Raw genomic sequence first — 19,589 nt, 5'->3', positions numbered from 1 at the left:
TTTATATTATATCTCACTGCTCAAACTCGCACTAACCGAATACTAATCATGCACATGCGGTCTCTGATGAAGTATTCAATTAATTATAAAGAAATTCGAGCGGCAAGATTTGTATACCTTTGGTGGGGTGAAATGATAAACTGAAGTAATATTTCATTTACATATACCGGTAAAAAATGAATGTAAAATTTAAAAATCTATTAAAGCTGAGTATTTTAAGTATTTTTATTTATTCGGCTTCTACCTCGGAAATTAAAATTTTGAATGACAAATAAAGCAATTCCACTTAAAAGAAATGAACCATGAACCAAATCAGCTTTTCATACAATTTTTTTGTTAAAAATTAAAAAAAAAATGTTACTGAATTCGAACCACACTAGTGGCCAAATATTCGCCACAACTTTAGCTGTCACTTTTTTAATAGTGTTGCATTAGCGCGCTACTAAATTTGAGTGACAGTTCTCAAATATGCAGTGACTATTTTTCTCTTTCTAGCAAAATATAAAACTTATAAGTGGACTGCCTCTCTGTGATAAACATATGAATATTGAGCGACAACAACTGGTAAACAAATGCGGTGGAGCACGAGAGAGAGAGTGAAAGAGAGAGAAAGAGAGAGAGTGCGGCAGTTAGGAAGCAATCCAATTGGCAATTGGTGCTCACTATTCGCATAGATATGTTGTATGGTCACTAGCATCCCCAGCCTGCTATGTATTTGGCTCACAGGTTCTTCGTGCTGAACATATGGTCAATTTGTATTGAGAATACGAGTATGTTTGTGCTACCCATTCATTCGTTAATGTAACATTCAAACATACATATACATATCTATACGAGCAGAGTTACATACATATATACGTACAAACAATGCTCCGAGCAACGTGACATTAATATGTTGCGTCAAAACTGACTTGGAACTCAGTTATAAACGGAATTTCGACGATTTTGGTGATTCGGTCGCGTATGTGTCGTCGCTTACGTAGTGCAACAACAAACGTGTCGCTGTGAAGAAAAAGTTAAAGAAGTTTTACATAGATATTGTACTAAATTTCTTAAAAAAAAACACAAGAATTTAATGGAAAAAGAAAAAAAGCGTAGTGAAAATTTAGTGCAAACAATAAGGAATACAATTTTTAATAGAAACAAAGCTTTCAATTTATCAGTCTTATAAAACCAAGCATTTGAGCAAAATCAACGGTCGGACGAGTGGGTGAAAACACGTACAATCACGTCGAAAGACCAAAAGCGAAAATCAGGTTGTTATTTTTTTGTAGTTTTATGTGGTTTTTGTTGTGGTTGTTGTTGCTGAAAGGATAAACATGTGTGCAGTTTATATGCGCTTGCACATACCGGGAAGGTAGAAAAGTGGAAAAAGTCTAATATTTATTAGTAGCAGAATACGAATTTCATTGCAATTCGTTGATGCTGTGATTTTGTGTCAAGGAAGTGCCTTCGCCATTGCCGCTGCCATATTCGCTGCTGCCTCACTGTCTCGTTGGCTGTCGAAAGAGATTGTGCGAACATGGAGGAGCGGCGAGCATAGGCAACAAAAATTGTACAAAAACAAAAACAAGGTGCGGCAAAGCAAAAATGGCATAATAAATTGAAATCAGCTGTTTGCAAAGAGTGCTGCTGCTGCTGTTGGCGCTGAAGAGCAGCAGAAAAAGTTAAATATTGCAAATTGGCGAATGGTCAAGAGAAATGAGTGCGCGTGTTTCATGCAAAATATTGATGTTTTCGTACACAGTTTTTGGCTAGTGGAAAAGAAAATCTTATTTAGAAAAAGAAAAGTGTTGAGCGAAAAATTTAATTCATAATTATATGGAAGTCATTGCAACCCAAAATGATCGACAGTTTTGTTTAATTGTACGATGCCTTTTTTAAGACAATTTTTTTTATTTCTGTTGCTCAGTGAAAGCCATCGGCCGCTGTGGATTTAAAAAAAAATAGTAGAATTGCATATAAACAAAGCAAAAGCAAAGATTACTGTTTATTTATTGTGTTCAGTAAAGATTTGAATAAAATTTAGTTTCATTTCGTGTATATAAAAATAAGAATAAACACACAAAAGTTTTACCAGCATTTTTTGTAGTTTACCGTTACACAAGTGTGCTAAACGATAAAAGTTTTAAGAAAATCAACAACAACAATCGTACTTAGATGAAGAATAGAGGAGAGTAGACAAATTTTACTGTTGTAAAAAATATTCGATATTTTTGCTTAATTTTGCTAAATTTTTTTTGTTATATTTATTTAGGGAAATATCCGATTTAGCGCATTTTTATTTAATATTTGGCGTCTGCTGCAGAAAAAATTCGTGTCGTGCAAGAAACCGGCCAGTCGCTAAGAGTGACTGTCGAGTGAAATTTTTTATAGATCAAAAAATGTATGCGTCCCTAAATCATCAGAGTAGACGTAAAATGCTGCGAAGTACGGAATGTCATTCGATTGGGGAAGAATAATACGAAAATATGGGATGATATTAAGGGGTTATATACCTTGTGAGTCCGAAAAAGTGATGAAATGACGATTGTCATAATTTTTTTTCAAATATGTTTTAGAACTTTTATTCAAATGAAGCATATTTCATACTGAAGGGTTACTCTCGAAGAATACATTTTGGTGCTTTTATTTTAAAAAATGTTATTATTTATTGTTGATATCGCCACTCCCCCGAAACGCCGTTTTTTAGAAGAAGCTTGCGTTGATCACGGTAGCGCATGAGCAGCTCAACTGAAATCAAAAAAATTATATGATTATTGTAGAAAAATGTTTTTAAGTGAATCTGAATGGTTTATTTACCCAAAAAAATTTTTTTCTCGATATGAAAACCGCTTTGCACCAAAAAAAAAAACGATTTTTGAGGGGTTACAAAATTAAAAAAAAGAAATTAATTCCAGCGAACTATGCAAATATTTATAAAAAGTGAACCGTTCAGATTCACGAGGTTGTAACTTTGAGTAATTAAAAAAAGTAATTTTCAAAAAACACGATTTCGAGATAATCGCGTCTAAAGTTTTGCGTGCACTTCATTTATGGATAAGGTAGCGCGCTTCCACGGTCAGTAACTTTCGTAGTGCTCCGATCCTTATGATTTTTTGAATTCATATTTTTAAGGTGATGTACTTTTAGAATATGTGATAACAAATTTTCGATTTTTTAGTCCAACAAGACTGAATGTAGCCTTGAGCTCCTCGGAATACAATAAACCGCGGATAATATGAAATTTGCTGAATTTTTTTTCGACTTCCGGATTCACCACTGAGTACAAAATAAAGCGAGAAAACATGCTCACTGCTATAAGGGAATCAATTGGAACTTCTTAGTTGAAAAAAAAAACTTTTTGCACCTACAGTCGTGAATTTACCAAATCTATTTAAAATATAATTCCACAAAAGTCATTTAGTCTAGGCGCGTCTAATAGCTAAAATGCGGATTGATGGGAGTTGTAAGGACTTATGTCAGAAACAACGGTTTTTAGGACGCGTTTAATATGCTCGGAAAGTCCGATGGACATTCAACTCAAAAGAGTAGATCAGCATATTTTTTTGATATTTTTCTGCCAGTTTCTAAATTTCCATTATCTTGCTGAAAGTTTCGTTTTACAACAAGAAAATGCAGCCTGCATACTTTGAGTTGGTTCGTGGCCCACAAAATTATTTATTTTGAATGGCGGAGGAAGGAAGAATAAAAATACTTCAAAATGTTCAAGCTTCAGGTGATTCATTCTATTTTGCGGCGGTATAACAACAGCAGACAGTTAAAAATTTGGACGAGAAATATGGGTATCTCTGTTACTGTTACTGTCACAGCAAGTTCTGGTACAAAACGAACCTACTAGTTAGAATGTTCGTGATTGACCCTCAATGTTCTATTCAACGTCAACATAAAACTGGGCACTTAAGAATATATGCAATAATATACTGGTACAGTGCGCAAAAATATGGCACCTGAGCATTTTGACCAGTTTTGAACAAGGATGATAGATAGCAGGTTTGCTCGTTAGGTATGGTGAAAAAACATTTTTTTTGAGGGCTAAAGCTAAATTTTGTGAAACCCAAGACGAGTGACGTCGGCATATCTGTCAAATTCGCTCAGAGTCGAAGCCAGAATATGTCACAGAAATCCAAAATTTAAAATTTGCACAAAAATTAGAAAAATTGCACAAATGTTAATCGAAATTGAAATTTTTTTTAATCGTGCGAAACACCGTCCAAGAAATTAAAAATTGCTCTTTCTTATATTAAATTTTAATAGGCCATAAAATTTACTACGGAATTTTTTTTAAAACTGTCTAAAAATTTTGATAACAATTTGACGAATTTTTGTGAATCCTGTACAGTGTTTGAAACCTCGATTGATATGGTATTTATTATAGAAACAATTATACAGTGTACTCTCTCCTAACGTACACCTTTCTCGAACGGGCACGTCCCATAAGCGGACATTTTTTCAGTACATACCATGAATCTTTAAAGGGTTAGGGGTAGTCAGAAGTTTCAAAAATTTGTTTTTTTTTGCATTTTCTTTAAGTATATTATCTTAAAAATATTGTGTGAAAATTTGCAGTGAAATCCACAAATACTTTTCGAGTTATTTACCAATTAGCAAAGGGCGCTCGGGCGATCCGGTAATCGATAGCAAAACTTTAAATGCGTTTTTCTCAAAACTATGTTTTATGAACTAGTGATCAATGTAACTTAAAAACCGTTAGGTAGATTTCAATAAAACTTATACTGCTTTTGAAAAATTTTGATTTTTTTTCAACAATTAATTATCGATTTTTTTTCTCGAAAATCTGAAAAATATTTTTTTTATACTTGTCCGATTGATTTTGGACGAATCTCCAAAGACTTGTGATGATCACCGCAAAGGACTTCTGGAGAGACGGGCTCCACACAAACAGCGATAACTTTTACAATTATTATTTTTTGCACTTCAGCCGATAGCCTTGGTAGCTTGTGCTAAAAAGTTATTTTGTAATTTTAATTATAGATAACAAATAAATAATAATAATAATTTTACAATTATTATTTTTCGTTTTTTGAAATTTTGCTAAAGTCAAGTCGAGACGTGATGTATTATTGCTAGGTTTTTATTTTTGTACAATAAAGCAACTGACTAGCAAAAAAAAAATTGTTGAAAATCATAATTTTTTCGGGCCTCTGACTGTCCCTAACCGCTTAAGAATTATTAAAAAATGTTTTTCTCTTGAGGGGACAAATCTCCAAAAGCATAGAATAGCTTTTTTTACATTTTTGTCCCATAAGCGGACACATTTTCCAGTCACTTAAGTGTACACTGTATTTTTATAAAAAAATAATTTAAATAAAAATAATAATATCCAAACTTGTCAAAAAGTTGAGATGTTAATTAAGATATTTTTTTCCGGGCTGGCGCCGTAACATTACGTTTGGTTCATCCACCAGAGCGTCAGTGTGTTTACCAAAAGTGGCCCACTGGGCACATTTAAACATAATCCCACTTTCATATTAAGAAAGGTAAGGTTTTCAAAGTACGTTCACATATGCAGTGATTAGCAATAAGTCCACAAAAATCAATTTACCCGTTCACATATGACAGTTTAGCTACAAAATTGACGATCAGCTGACAACACTAATTTAAAAGGCTTTTCTTTATAGAAATTGGTGGAATATTTTAGTGTTTTTGGTTTATTATTACCCATTTAAAGTTTGAGAATAGGTTAAGATCGTTTCAACCCTGAGGTCTCTAATCATTGGCTTTACCGGCTAAGATTATTCTATTATATAACTTTTAAATGTATCAGCTACCTTGAAGAAAACTATAGAGGGAATCAGATGGCGATTTAGAGCAGAGCCCTTTCGCAAGAACACAACGTTTGCTTCGCTCGCCACCACAAAAGACGAATACGCCTCTAACAAATGTTTCATTGCCAACCAGAGCGAAACCAAAGACTGACCGTCAAAGCAGAAGAAATACCGGCTCAAGAACAAGGCATAAAAGTAACGTCAAAAGAGATTGAAAAAAATGCAATGGAGACCAATGCGGCGATACAGACACCTGCAACCGCAAAGGAAACAAACACAGTAAGAGAAAAAGTTGCATCTCCGCAACAGGAGTTTATTCTCAAAAAGCGAGCTGAAGAAGAGGAAGTCGTAAAGAAATATTTAAGAGCGCTGACGAGAGAAATATTTCTACTGATGCATAGGAATACATCCATGGATATAAAGATTGACCTCTCAGAGTTAGACGAACTATTCGACGACATGAAAAACTGCAAAAGAGGTTGAATACAACCTAAGAACACCGGCAAAGTGCGTGTCTTGACGAATAAATCTACGAATGAAACCGGAGGTGGCACAGCTCGAAAAACAAGTATTGTACAGGAGAACACAACATCCACCTTTGCGGTGGAAATTGCTCCAAGTCCTGTCGTACCCTACACTTCGAAGAAACCAAATGTGCGAGAGACTGAGAAATGGCAAGTGGTAAGCCGGCAAAAATCTAGGCCCAATATCGTGCCAAGAGGAGTGCAGAGCGATGGAGCAAAGAAAAATAAGAAGAACAAAACCAAGAATGAACGAGTACCAAAGCCAAAATCGGAGGCTCTATTAGTAAAACCGGTAGAGGGTCACAGTTACGCTGAAATCCTCAAAAACATCCGAAAAATGTATGCCAAACGAAACCACAACTGTGAAAGGTATAAGAAGACCTAAAACTTTTACTTGAACTAGAAAAGGGGAAAACAGTTAACCCAGATTTTCTGAAGCAATTGGAGGAAACAATAAATGTGGTCCGTCCCATTACAACCTTCAGACCAACTTCGACTATAAAGATCAGAGACTTGGATGCTGTTACAGCTAAGAAGGTGCTCGATGAAGTTGTGAGGAAAATGCTATCTGGCACTAATGGAAATACCGACATTACGATCACAAAACCTAATCAACGAGAATAAGTACGGACTTATTTTACGCTCGTTATTGAAAGCGCGGAACAATGGCTCCAACACAAGAACAACAAAATCGAATTGGTTAGTGCAAGGATGAGAGTTAGCACATCTCTGAAGCGGTGCTGCCGGTGCTTCGGTGTTGGACCCCTTCAATCAAACTGCACGAGACCAGGCAGAGGCAGAAAAGGTCTATGCATTCGATGCAGAGAAGCTGGGCACAAAATGAAATAGTGCACCAAAGAGTCCAAGATTATTGTATTTAATTTTTAAATGCATCAGCGACCCTGTGGGAAACTTTGGAGCGAATCAGATACTAAATACGTCGCTTGCTCTTTCACTCCTATACTTGGCGCGTACATCCTTTGGCCGAGTTCCTTCTCCAAAAGTACAACTTGATGTGGTTTTGAAACCTCATTTCTAGCTTCCCACGTCAGTATGGTCTGTCGCTCGAAGGACTGCCACTTTTGTGCCAGTTTGCCAGTTGCTTTTACAACAATAACAACCCGTTTTCTTCGCAACTCGCTAATATATCCTCATTTTCCGCATTTAATATTTTTTATCTTTAAACCAGCTGCTCATGATGAAAATTTGAAAAGTTTACATCCAAAAATAGATTCCTTGATTTGTTATTTTTGGCAAAAGTATGCATAATTCAACCGGTCAACCGAAGCTCTTTGTAATATTTTCAGCTAGAAAACCAGTTTCACATAACTTAGTGACATACAAGTCATATATTCACCATTTATGCGCTGCTTAAGGAAATAAAGCAAAGAATGTAAAACAAATGTTTAGTAAAGCAAAGTATGTAGTGAACAAAAGAGATGGATAAAGAAAAAATCCAAAAACAAAAAAAAATACTAAAATCGTAACACATGGCCTACAACTGAGCGAAATAACTAAATTATTAAAAACCTGTCAGAATTTCTGCTTTTTGATAAACTTTTCACGCTTATTTAACCATTCATACACACGTATATATATGTATGTACGTATGTATATGCATGCATGAACATACAAAATTGGAGAGTAACTCGTCAGTTGACTGATGTTGATGTTCATGTTGCCGGTGATGCCAGTTTAGCTGTTGTTATAGGGATGACCCCTTGCCTTGCTGAAGGGAGAAGAATTTAGAAATCCTTCTCTCTGACTTCTCATTTCGATTTCTTTTGTTTTGGCCGCATGTTCGGGTATAAAACTGCTGAATTATTTATTATACTGCACTCACTTCGACCGAATTCAATTAATTAAAAGTTGAAATTAATTAATTCGAAGCAAAATTTGCATAGTAATGGCCTGTCGTAATATCTCTTTTAAATTAACTAGAAAATAAATTTGACTAAATTGAAGTCAATTTGGCATTTTCATCGAGATCGGCTATGAATGGACCTCATTTGTGCCCTTTAACTTGAAAATTTTCCATCCTAGTTTGGAAGGTATCGAGGTATCGTTGTGGCGGGTCGAAGGTTGTGGCTAAATGAGTTTGTGCGTGACTATCTTTCGATAAAGCTCTGATTTCAAACCCCTTGTGGGCATGAAGCACCAAATGATAGAAAATGTTTTGTTTCTAATAGCGAACACCTCTCGGCAGGCAAATTTCTGAGTGTATTTTTGCCATGAAAAAATCTCCTGATAAAAAAAAAGGCTTACAACAGAGTCCGGCACTCAAAGTGTAACCAACTTCAGACTGCTGGCGCAGTTTTTGTTTGTCGCACCATTAGGCCATCAGGTGGCCATCAAAAAACTGCAACGTCACGCGAAATGGTTAAAAAAGTGAAGAAGCGAATTGAGCGCAATCCCCGACGAAGTTCCAATCAAATGGCGGAAGAACTGCAAATATTATATCTGACCGAAGCAACCGCCGCATACTGAAAAATGAGCTGAAAGTCAAGCCTTATAAGATCCAAAAGGCGGATGATCTCACACCAAAGTAGCAAAAAGTCAGACTTGAGAGATAGATGGGCTTGCTTCGCCTGGCCGAAAGCGTTCATTTTTCGAACATTGTGTTGCCTGAGGAGAAAATATTTCAAATTGAGCAATTCGTAAACTCCCAAAACGATAGGGTTTATTTGACCGACTGTTCATTCGAGAATCTGAGTCATCCATTGGCCACCAGGAAGCAGCATCCGCCACAGGTAATGGTTTGGGCCGCTGTTACCGCAGATAGGCGCTCTCCAATCGTTTCCATCAAGCCTGGCGTCAAGGTAAATCCGAAATATTATCGGAAAAGTATTCTGGAGGTTGCTTTGAAGCCGTGGGCAGACAAACATTTCTGTGGCAAACCATGGACGTTTCAACAGGACTCGGCATCGTCTCACAAAGCTCGAGTGAATCAAGAATAGCTAAAACAGAACGTTCCGAACTTCATAATGCTCACACGATGGCTCTAAAATTTACCAGACCCGAGTCCGATGGATTATTCTCTTTGGGCCATTTTGGAGAGCAGGGTCCGAACTAAAAGTCCAGTATCAAGGCGCTGAAAAAGCCAATGTCCGCGAATGGGCCAAAATACCTGCAAGTCACATTCAGACAGCTTGCGATTCGTTTCTGGACCGTCTCAAGGCCACAGTCAAGGCAAAAGGTGGTCATTTCGAGCAAAAGTAAATTGATTCTTAATTTTGTAATATTTTCACACATTTTTTACTTTGAATTGAATAGAAGTAATTTTCCAAACACCATTTTTCCAGAACACCTATTTTTAGGTAATTTATATATATTTTTATTGGATCATAAATTGGACCATAAATATAATTTTTTGAATAACATCTAGTGAGTTCATACTTCTCAAAAGCATGCATTTTTGGGTGGCCAAGATATATTCCAAGTATGAACTAATTCGTTAATAAATTAGATTTCTATAAATTCTCGACCTCTGTGCTACCAAACTGAACTATCAAAAAAGTCTTATGTTTTTCTTGTCTATGTTATGTTTTTTTTTTTTGCTTTTTGGATGGTTGAGTTAGGGTTTAAAATGCCTTCGCACTTACAGCGGCCGTCGTTCACTCCATTGATTGGTGTGGTCATTAAAACAATCCACCCTCCTCTTCTGGGAAAACTCCCTTCCCTGAACTACTTTCTGCATTACTTCGGGATGGGCCTAGAACGGCATTCATAACGGACCATTTTTATTCACCCATGTCTGGGTCCACATAGCTGGCTATCAGCTTCGTGCTATGGGTTCGTTTTCTTAAGTCTCTGTCTGTGAGATTTCGCTTTGTTGCACTGTGCCGAGGTCTATCTTTTTTCAGTAATAAGTTCTCAATGTATTTCATTACAGCGTTCTAGTTGTCCTCGCGTTCGAGCATTATGCTGATTATGTTGCTCGGTGCGATGTCGTTAGTCTGCTTCTTCAGACATTTCTCTGTGAATTATCGGGTAGATATTGTGTCTCGCACATAAATGCCAGAGATTAAAAAATATGTGGAAATAAAAAAAAATCATTTTGATAAATTTTGTTGTAAAGGGTGGTTAAGTTTTAAGGGCCGGTGTTGATTTTGAATCAAATACATTTTTTTAGGAAATTATTGTCATTTCTCTTTATTATGATAATATTGCTATAGATCAGTTACGCGTGAAACAAAATATTGGCCAAATAGCCGCCGCGGCACACCTCCATCCGATGGTCCAAATTTTCGATGACGCTGAGGCATAATTGAGGTTCTATGCCGGTAATGTGCCGAATTATCTCATCCTTTAGCTCTTGAATTGTTGCTGGCTTATCGACGTACACATTTGCTTTCAAATAACTCCAAAAAAAGAAGTCAAACGGTGTCAAATCACATGATCCTGGCGGCCAATTGACATCGCCGCGACGTGAGATTATTCGGCCATCAAATTTTTCTCGCAAAAGAGCCATTGTTTCGTTAGCTGTGTGGCAAGTGGCACCGTCCTGTTGAAACCACATATCGTCCACATCCATATCTTTGAATTCGGGCCATAAAAAGTTCACAGTAACTGCCTGACCGGCCTCATTTTGGAACGGCCCAATGATGCCGCCGGCCAATAAACCGCACCAAACAGTCACTTTTTGTGGGTGCATTGGTTTTTCGGCAATCACTCTTGGATTATCATTCGCCCAAATGCGGCAAGCGGCAATTCTGCTTATTGACGAATCCACTGAGGTGAAAATGTGCCTCATCACTGAAGATGATTTTCTTCGAAAATTGGTCATTCACTGTTGCCCATTTCCTGCCACCATTCTGACCATTGACGACGCTTGAAATGGTGAAGAGGCTTTAGTTCTTGAGTTAATTGCACCTTGGAAGCGTGTAAATGCAAGTCTTTATGCATATTGTTCATCAACGACGATCGTGAGAGGTTCAATTGTTGGGCACGACGTCGAGTTGAAGTGGACGGCTCTTTAATCACACTATCGCGAACAGCGGCAATATTTTCTGCAGTACGAGCTGTACGAGCATGCACTGGTGTTTTCACATCTCCTACAGACCCGGTTCGCTCAAACTTTTGCACAATTTTTCCGATTGTACGCACATTTGGACGATTAAATTGACCGAAAACATCACGAAGTGCGCGATATGCATTTGGATTTGAACGCCCGTTTTCATAATAAGCCTGAATAACTTTAACGCGTTGCTCGATTGTGTATCTTTCCATGGTTCAAATTGAGTTAGTCTGAAATTGAAAAATGTCAAATGAAATGCAGAAAAAAACTTGAGGTTTAGGTGTAGTTCACATTCAACATCGGCCCTTGAAATTTAACCACCCTTTATTTTGTTTAAAAAAGAAAATTTGCAGTCTTATTGAATCACCCTGTATGAACAATAGCTGTTGACTTTGTAAACGCAAATACCCACAATTTAAATGCTAATATTGATTATTTTTGTGGCGATTGTTAGTCGGCGAGTGAGTGTTCACGCGCTTTGACACAAAAAAAAATTATTTCGACAAATTTTTTTGTGTTTTATTCACAAAAGAAAATCTGCGAAGTTATAAATCGAAATCAGGCAAAAAGCAGTTTCTACTACTTAGACAAGTAATTTTTCGGCAATATCAAGAATAAAAAAAAATTGTTTATCTTGGCGAGTCATCGATAGTTTATCGGTAAGCTTATCGTGGCGAAAACAAGAATAGGGAGTCATAAAATTATTTTAAACAAAATTTGGCTCATTTTAGTAACGGGTGTTTCTTTAAACGTGTGGCATTTTTTATCAAACCAGCAGTCTAAGCAAATACGTACACTTTTTCAAAAAAAAAAAAAAGAAAATAATAATAATAAATAAATTTCAACAATCAACTGTGCGGCAAATGCGAAAAAATTTGAAATATTTGTAGTTTTTCCATCACACTCTGCTCCCTCTCTGCTCACATTCTGCTCTTAACAGCAGAATAGAGGCGCAGAAAAAGAATAAACATTTGAAAAATTTTAAATCTACTGCACTCTTCATAATAGGTAGTACTTAAATTTCATTTACCTCATAACTCTCTATGTGAAAAATGTTTATTTCCAATTAGCTACATTTAGTGATTTCCTAATAACAAACGTAAATATGGGTAGAGGTGAACATCTCTCCACTCCTTAGCGCGCTCCTCACATAACAATTTAGATTCTCACTGAAATTAATTTCAATTAACACTACTCGTCTCTGCTTAGAGAGCATTCGAGAGAGGTCGCAATGCGTTGCGAAAACCCTGAGAAGCATGTGGCTAACATGCTCTTGATTGGTTGGCTGCGATAACTGTTAATTTTCATGTTATAATATTCAATTGAATCTTCGGTTGTCACTAAGGTGTTGCGTTTTGGAAATAAACTGAGGTGCATAGTTATAAATACACCTTATTTTTCCATGAAATCATAAACTTCCTATTAAAGGAGTAAATAAAATTGCAATTTTGTGTTTTGGCGGCCCTGTTTTGGCATTCGCTCATTGTTTTTCGAAATTTAATTTTCATCCAATCAAATATTTTCCAATGAATTAATTAATTGCAAAGCGTAAACCTCTTTTCCGACTACTTCAGACCCGGCATTAGATGCTCTTGTTAGTCTGCCATCACTTGAGGTTTCCAATAAAGGAGAGGCTTTGAAGGCCATTTGTTTTCAGCCTACAATGGGAATTGGTACGGCCTCTGTCCGGCGTATCCGACAACAGAGATGGCATGGACTTTGATCCAACGATTCTCTCCATGCCCTTTGACTCCAGGGGTCCCCCCTCAGGAGTCGTACTTGAAAAGAGATACAGTGTGGTGCTGCCAGAGGCTCAATTGGGGCCAAACTCTGAAAATGAGCCCGATAAACACTGTTTTCGCATTTTCACAGATGGCTTCAGGACCGAGCACGGTTCCGGCTTTGGTGTCTGTGTGGAATCCAGCAGGACAAAACTACGATTTGCTCTTGGAATGTACGCATCTGTGTTTCAAATGGAGGTGCATGTCATTCAAGAAGCAATGAACTTTGTTGTGGAAGACAGGTGGAGAGGCAGATCTGTCTGTGGCAGCCTCTTAGACAGCCCTCCAACCACTTCAAGGGTAGTTGAGTCTCGTTAATCCATCCAACTTCTTTAATCCAGGGCCCGTTCTGTCACTCCCTTCTGCAGCCAGCAAAGCCACGGTTAGCAAGCGGGTTACTTTAACCCACAAACGAGTTTGGCTGAGAGAGGTTGTGGATGGACAAAACTGATGTTATCTGTTATGTCCGACCGACTGTCGCAGATCCCTCCTCTCATTAACCAGAAAATACTGTAGGTAGCCTGTTTGACTAATAAAGGGCCACTTTCTGTGGGCGAGGCACATGGAAAAGGTAGGCATCTCAGATAATGCTTTCTGCCCAGCATGTGGAGATGAGGATGGGACGGCGTACCACTTTCTGTGCGTCTGCCCGAACTTTGTTCGAATCAGGCTTGAGATCTTTGGCACTGATGTGTTAAGAAGCGATCACCTTGGCTCCTTGGCACCACAAGATCTACTCAGATTTCTTCGTAGGCCGGGTAGATTTAAAGAAAATTAAAAAGGGAATCCGTGTGCAGTACAATGGACTTAATGTTGTCTGAGTGCTGTACTTGCTAGTTGTCTTGACGAAAAAAAAATCCGCATTTCATGTTTCATAGACATAGTTGGTGTAGCGGCGCTCCATAGTAAATTGTCGAATGTGGCAAAAAAACACAACAGCTTTTAGGATTGTAATTTCCATATTCGCTTCGGCTGATTATTCGATTTTCGAAGACAAAATATTGAATGTTTTTAAATATTTCCCATCAGAAAAGTAACCTATATTGTAAATAACTAACCACAAAATACATTTCTGGCACATCAAAGTTTTTATGTCAAAAAATCGATAGCTCAAATTCCAAACGCTAGATTCAACGCCTTGTGATATATGTATGTACACATTTGTATAATATATGTTATATTATGAATGACACGGGTGTGAGGCTAGAGAAATAATATTTTTTAAAAAATTGTTTACAATTATTTGTGACTTAATTAAGAAATTTACATTTAAAAAATTTTGAAAACGCAGATATTGGGAGCTCATTTCCTTTGAGTCCTCGGAATATAATTCCCTTGGATTTGTAAAAATATCGCATATAGATTTTTTTTGAAATTTAAGAGAATATTGTAATGAAAAACTTATTGTAAAAAAAAACTATCGTTCAAGAACATTTTACCTTGAAATGAATTGAGAAATCATATCAATGGGTTTACGCGGCTTCGAAGTTCACTGTGGACAAAAAAACCGAATGATGGAAAAATGTTTTTCAAATACCAGTTAACACTCGGCAGGCAATGACAAGTTTGAAGTTTATTTCTGACATGAAAAAAAATTCCCACAAAGAAATAGCTGCCATTCGGAGTCGACTTAAAACTGTGGGTCTCTCCATTTATGAAACAACATCAAGACGCACACCACAAATGAGAGGAAAAACTCAGCCAAGCATCCATCAAAGAATATCCGCCTCAATTTAAAAAAAATACCATATAGGTCTAAGAAAAAACGGCGAGCCGACCTAATAAACGGAACTTACTTACTCCTAAACTTTGATTGTAATTCGACCTGGAGCTTATGGGAAATACTCCAGAAATATTCATAAAGATAATAAAAAATAATTTTCTTTTTTCTATTTTTTTAAATTTTCAAACTAAGGCTGCGTTTATATTTTTGAACCACAGTGTATAGCATAAAAAGTTGGTGACGACTTTTGGGAAATGCTCCAGAAATATTTATAAAAACAATAAAAAATATTTTTTTTTCTATTTTTCTAGATTTTCAAACTTGGGCTGAGTTTATATTTTTGAACCACAGTGTATAGCATAAAAAGGTGGTGACGAAAAGTTCGTACCTCTGTTGGATGCACTTGTTGCTGTTAGTGACGCAAGCAGCAATCATTTGCGATGGTTATATATGAGCACTAGCCACTGTTTGGCAATCAAGAAGTGACATGACGTTTGAAATTGATTCGTTTTTGACTTCAAGGTTGAAAATAATTAACAAAAGCGCGTGGCTTTTTAGTTGCAAACAAATATAAGTTAAATATACTTAAAAAGCGTTTAAATTGATAGGGACATTTATTGGAGGGAAACGTTTTTTTATGTAAAACAAACTGCTATCTAGTACAGTATACAATTTTTTAAATAAATTATAAGTAAGAGTAAGAGAATGGGGATTGGAACCCAGAATGATACATTGGCTCTACACAGCAGTGGTTAGGCCAATTCTCTAGTATGGTATTGTAATATGGTGGGATGCCCTTCAGAAGGGTGCGAACATCAAGAAACTTGACAAGGTGCAAAGACTAGCATCTGTTCCGATAACCGGCGCCATGTCAACCACACCATCGAAAGCATTATATGCGACATTAAACCTCCTTCCGGTAGATCTGCAGGCAATATATAACGCACGCAGTGCGGCAATAAGGTTGAACACTCTAAGTAAGTGGTCAAACACGGATTATGGTCACGGTAAAATCCTGGCTGGCACTTTGGGGCTTCCCAGACTGGTGGACTATGAACTCCCCACATATGGGGATCTCCTTCAGTTTTCTTCCAAGGTAGCCATTAAATGTCGCACATCTCTTAACGAGATGGCTGAGTCATTTCACCTAAAGGATAATATGGGTTCCTGGCCATCGCGACATTGAGGGTAACTGTAAAGCCGATGAACTAGCGAGACTCGGCACTAAATTGAGTGATGAGTACATAGATAATGGCATAGGGATACCCTTACAAACATTTAAGCTACTCATCCTTGAAGAAATCGTAAAGAAAGCAAACGAAAGATGGCGCAATGAAGCCACCTGCAAAATCGCCCGTCAACTGTGGCCCACTCCAAATGCTAAAGGCACAGAATCTCTTTTCAGGCATCTTTGATCGACCTTCTGTTCCAAATAAAATTATAAAGCAATTTTCTTTCGTTCTCTTTTCACCGGCCATATTTAAAACCTTCTCGCTGCATTCGTCTTGGAAGGTGCTATAAGGTGGATGTTCCACTAAGTCGATCTTGTGAGCCAATACGTAAGCGCTCGCATTGTCTAGGTGACGGATGATTCGTCTTCGGAGGTTGGTTTTCCTTTTTTTCCGAAAACTTCTGGCAAATAAATGGTTGTGTAACTCTCAGAAATGGCTGTGGAATAGTTGCGACATGGAGACTAAAAAAAGGTTTTTCAAGCTGAGTAGAAAAGTTATTTATTAAAACTTTTTTTAAAGCAGCGACAGTAATTAAAATTTGCAGGGGAATATTATCTTCATTCTTCCCTGCCCGAAATTTAGCCTTTGTGTCCCACTCACAGGTTCAGATATACCACCGATGTACTTTTAGCTATTTTCTGCTTGATTTGTTAGTGCTTTCCATCAAACCAGAGTTGCCTAGACATGTAGCCAATTATTCTCAAAGCGAATAACTAAGGTAACTTTCTTCCAACTTAGCTTGAAGTCAAAATCGAAACCCAAGCATTTCGCCCCAGCAGAGATTCTCAAAGTTGTCTCATTCAACAGAGGGAGCGCTAGGATGGTGTTGTTAGGAAACTATTTAAGACGAATTTATGGATTGAAGTGGTAAATCGAAAGATTGCCAACACTTTTTACTTCAACCAATAAAGGGTGAAGGGTGTAGAGCCATTTATGGCATTTACTTTTTAAAGATAATAACTTTATATGTTGCGTCGTAATTCGGCCATCCGTGAACACCAATTTTGAATCTCTCGCTGGAGGACTTCGGTACTAAAGTTATTCACGAAGTAATGTTGGCTTGCAGTGCCTCAATTGAAGCTGGTTCATCCACAAATCATTTAGACCTTACATACCTCCACCAATAAAAGACCAAAGGTGTGATATCACACGATCTTGCTGGCCAATCCACTGGTCCGAGGCGAGAGATAAATTGTCACTGAAACGACGATCCAGTAAATCCATTGTTTCGCGAGCTGTATGGCAAGTAGGGAATCAAATTTTGTGAAGATCACGGGCTTCAATTTCCGACATCAAAAGTTAGTTTATCATGCCGTGATAATGTTCGCCATCCACTATTACATTGGGGCTAGGCTCGTCTTTGAACAAAGGAGGAATCATCGGCCCATAGGCCCCATCAAACAGTTGTTTTCAATGGATGTAATGCCTATTATTGAAGGCTTCGAGTTGCTCTTCAATCCAAATGCGGAAATTTTGCTTATTGACTTTTTGTTGAAGCCAAAAATGAGCCTCATCACCGCTCAAATTCGGCTCCCAAAATGCGGATCTACGACGAGGTTTTCTAGAGTCCAACGACTGAAATTATGACGCTTTGGATGATCGGCCGGCTTTAAATCTTGGACTAGCCTGTGTATTTTATACGCTTTCACAGCAAGATCTTTGCGTAAAACCGCTTAAGTAGTGTCATAAGATAGGCCAAGTTGTTGAGATCGGCGCCGAATCGATTCTTCTGGGTGTACGGCAAAACTCTCATCCTCTCTTTCCCTTCAATTCGAACTCTACGTAGTGTAATCGGTCGAAAATCATCCAATTATGAAAAATTATTCTCAATTGTGGCGATGGTGTGCCGAATAGTGCGTTCGGTGGAACGGTTATGTACACCACAAGTTGGCCTGAGCACGCGATGAACACTTTTCACAGAGCGTCGGTTTTCGTAATAAATACATTGGTACGATTTGGAAACGTTGTTGAGACGTTAGTCTTTCCATGATGAAATGTCAATGAATATCGAGAAAAATTACGTACTTACTTTGTTGAGAGTACCTCCAAACTAATCACCCTTTATCTAATTCACTTTCATTAGCTCATTAGTTTGAAAAGTACTCGCTAAATGCTTCGTCATATTATGACATACGTTATCACTTTCAAACTTCTAGTTATTTTCATTTTTGACAGGTGGCATATGATTTATTGGACGTTTAAAAATTGTTTTTTTTTTTATTTTTTTATTTTTTTTTTTTTGCTTCTTTTTTTTAATTTTTTTTTGTTCAGAGAAACTAGTAAACCCAAGTAGGTAATTAATATAGAATTAGTGAACCATTTTTATTGCGGGTAATTTGATTTTTAGGCTCGTTAAATGCTCTAATGGGTTTTACCTTCCCAGCAATCAAGAAATGGACGTAGACAATTAGGCATAATAAACTTATGAGAAAAGCTAATATTTTGCTAGTCAAATTTGTACGTAAACCTCAAAAAAATGTATCATTTCTAGAAAAGTAATAATAACAATATACAGGGTGTCCCAGGCTGCGCTCTTAACTTTAGAGCGTTACAAGCGAGCATTTTGGATTTGTGACAGCTTGAATGACAGTCCTTAGTCGGGTAATCTAAAATTGGCAATGAGAGGAACGGGAAATTAAAATTAACAAAAACCAATTTCACAACTGACTAATGTTGATGTTTATGTTCTCTATGACGTTTTCTCCCTCAAGTGTTACAACTCTGAAATTTACCAATCATTACATTTTTAGTGCTTCCGGTTTGTTTCGCTTTCCCCAACAGCTGACTCTCAATGGATGGATAAATTCGTTAGCAAGTTCAAATGCGGCTGATCATCTTAAATATTATTTTCAATGAAGAAATTGAGCTACTAAACATGAGCTGATTATGCTGATTATGTGTGTGATACGGCAAAATTAATTAAGAGCTTTCGGTTCCAAATGCCACCTTCTTTGCACTTTACACTTTCTTTTGATTATTTTAATATGTTGAGGCATTTTTTTTTGTTTGGTGAGTGAGGTAGGGTTCAAAATGCCTTCGCGCTAACAGCGACCGTCGTACAATGCGTCGTGTGGTGTGGCTACTAAAACGATCCCTCCTCTCCTTCTGGGGAGACTTCCTTCCCGCAACTACTTTCTGTATCACTTCGAGAGAACGGCATCCATAAAGGGCCAATTCTATTCACCCACGTCTGGGTCCACCATATTTGTAGGGAGCTTTCATGCTCCTGGTATATGCTATAGGCTCGTCTTCTTGTGTCTCTATCTGTGCGGCTTCTCTTTGTTGCTCTGTGTCGAGGTCAATCTTTTATGTTGAGGCATGGCAAGGCTTACCGTATTCCATTTCCTATGGTCCTCCAATCCGAATGTTTTATTGTTTTCTTATATTTATGAGTTTTTTATTGCTCGTAACTTTTTTAACTCAACAGAGCTACACTTAAGTACATCCTTTACCACAACTTTCCCAACGAGAGAAGATTGAGTCAGTATCTATAGTGATGGTTCCAAGCCCACTGGGTACGTAG

General features: G+C 37.4%; 1 long non-coding RNA gene across 1 annotated transcript in view; it reads left to right on the top strand.

Annotated features, from left to right (window-relative positions):
- The first annotated feature begins 846 nt into the window (after positions 1–846).
- LOC129247226 (uncharacterized) overlaps positions 847–19,589 on the top strand; it is a 92,118-nt gene continuing 73,375 nt past the window's right edge. The window contains exon 1 of the long non-coding RNA XR_008582544.1: positions 847–1,256. This is a non-coding gene — a long non-coding RNA (uncharacterized LOC129247226). The remainder of the gene's footprint in view (positions 1,257–19,589) is intronic.

Source organism: Anastrepha obliqua, chromosome 5 (genome assembly GCF_027943255.1).
Source record: "Anastrepha obliqua isolate idAnaObli1 chromosome 5, idAnaObli1_1.0, whole genome shotgun sequence".
NCBI lineage: Eukaryota > Metazoa > Arthropoda > Insecta > Diptera > Tephritidae > Anastrepha > Anastrepha obliqua.
Note: the sequence above shows the minus strand (reverse complement) of the source record. Positions and strands in the feature narration are given on the sequence as shown.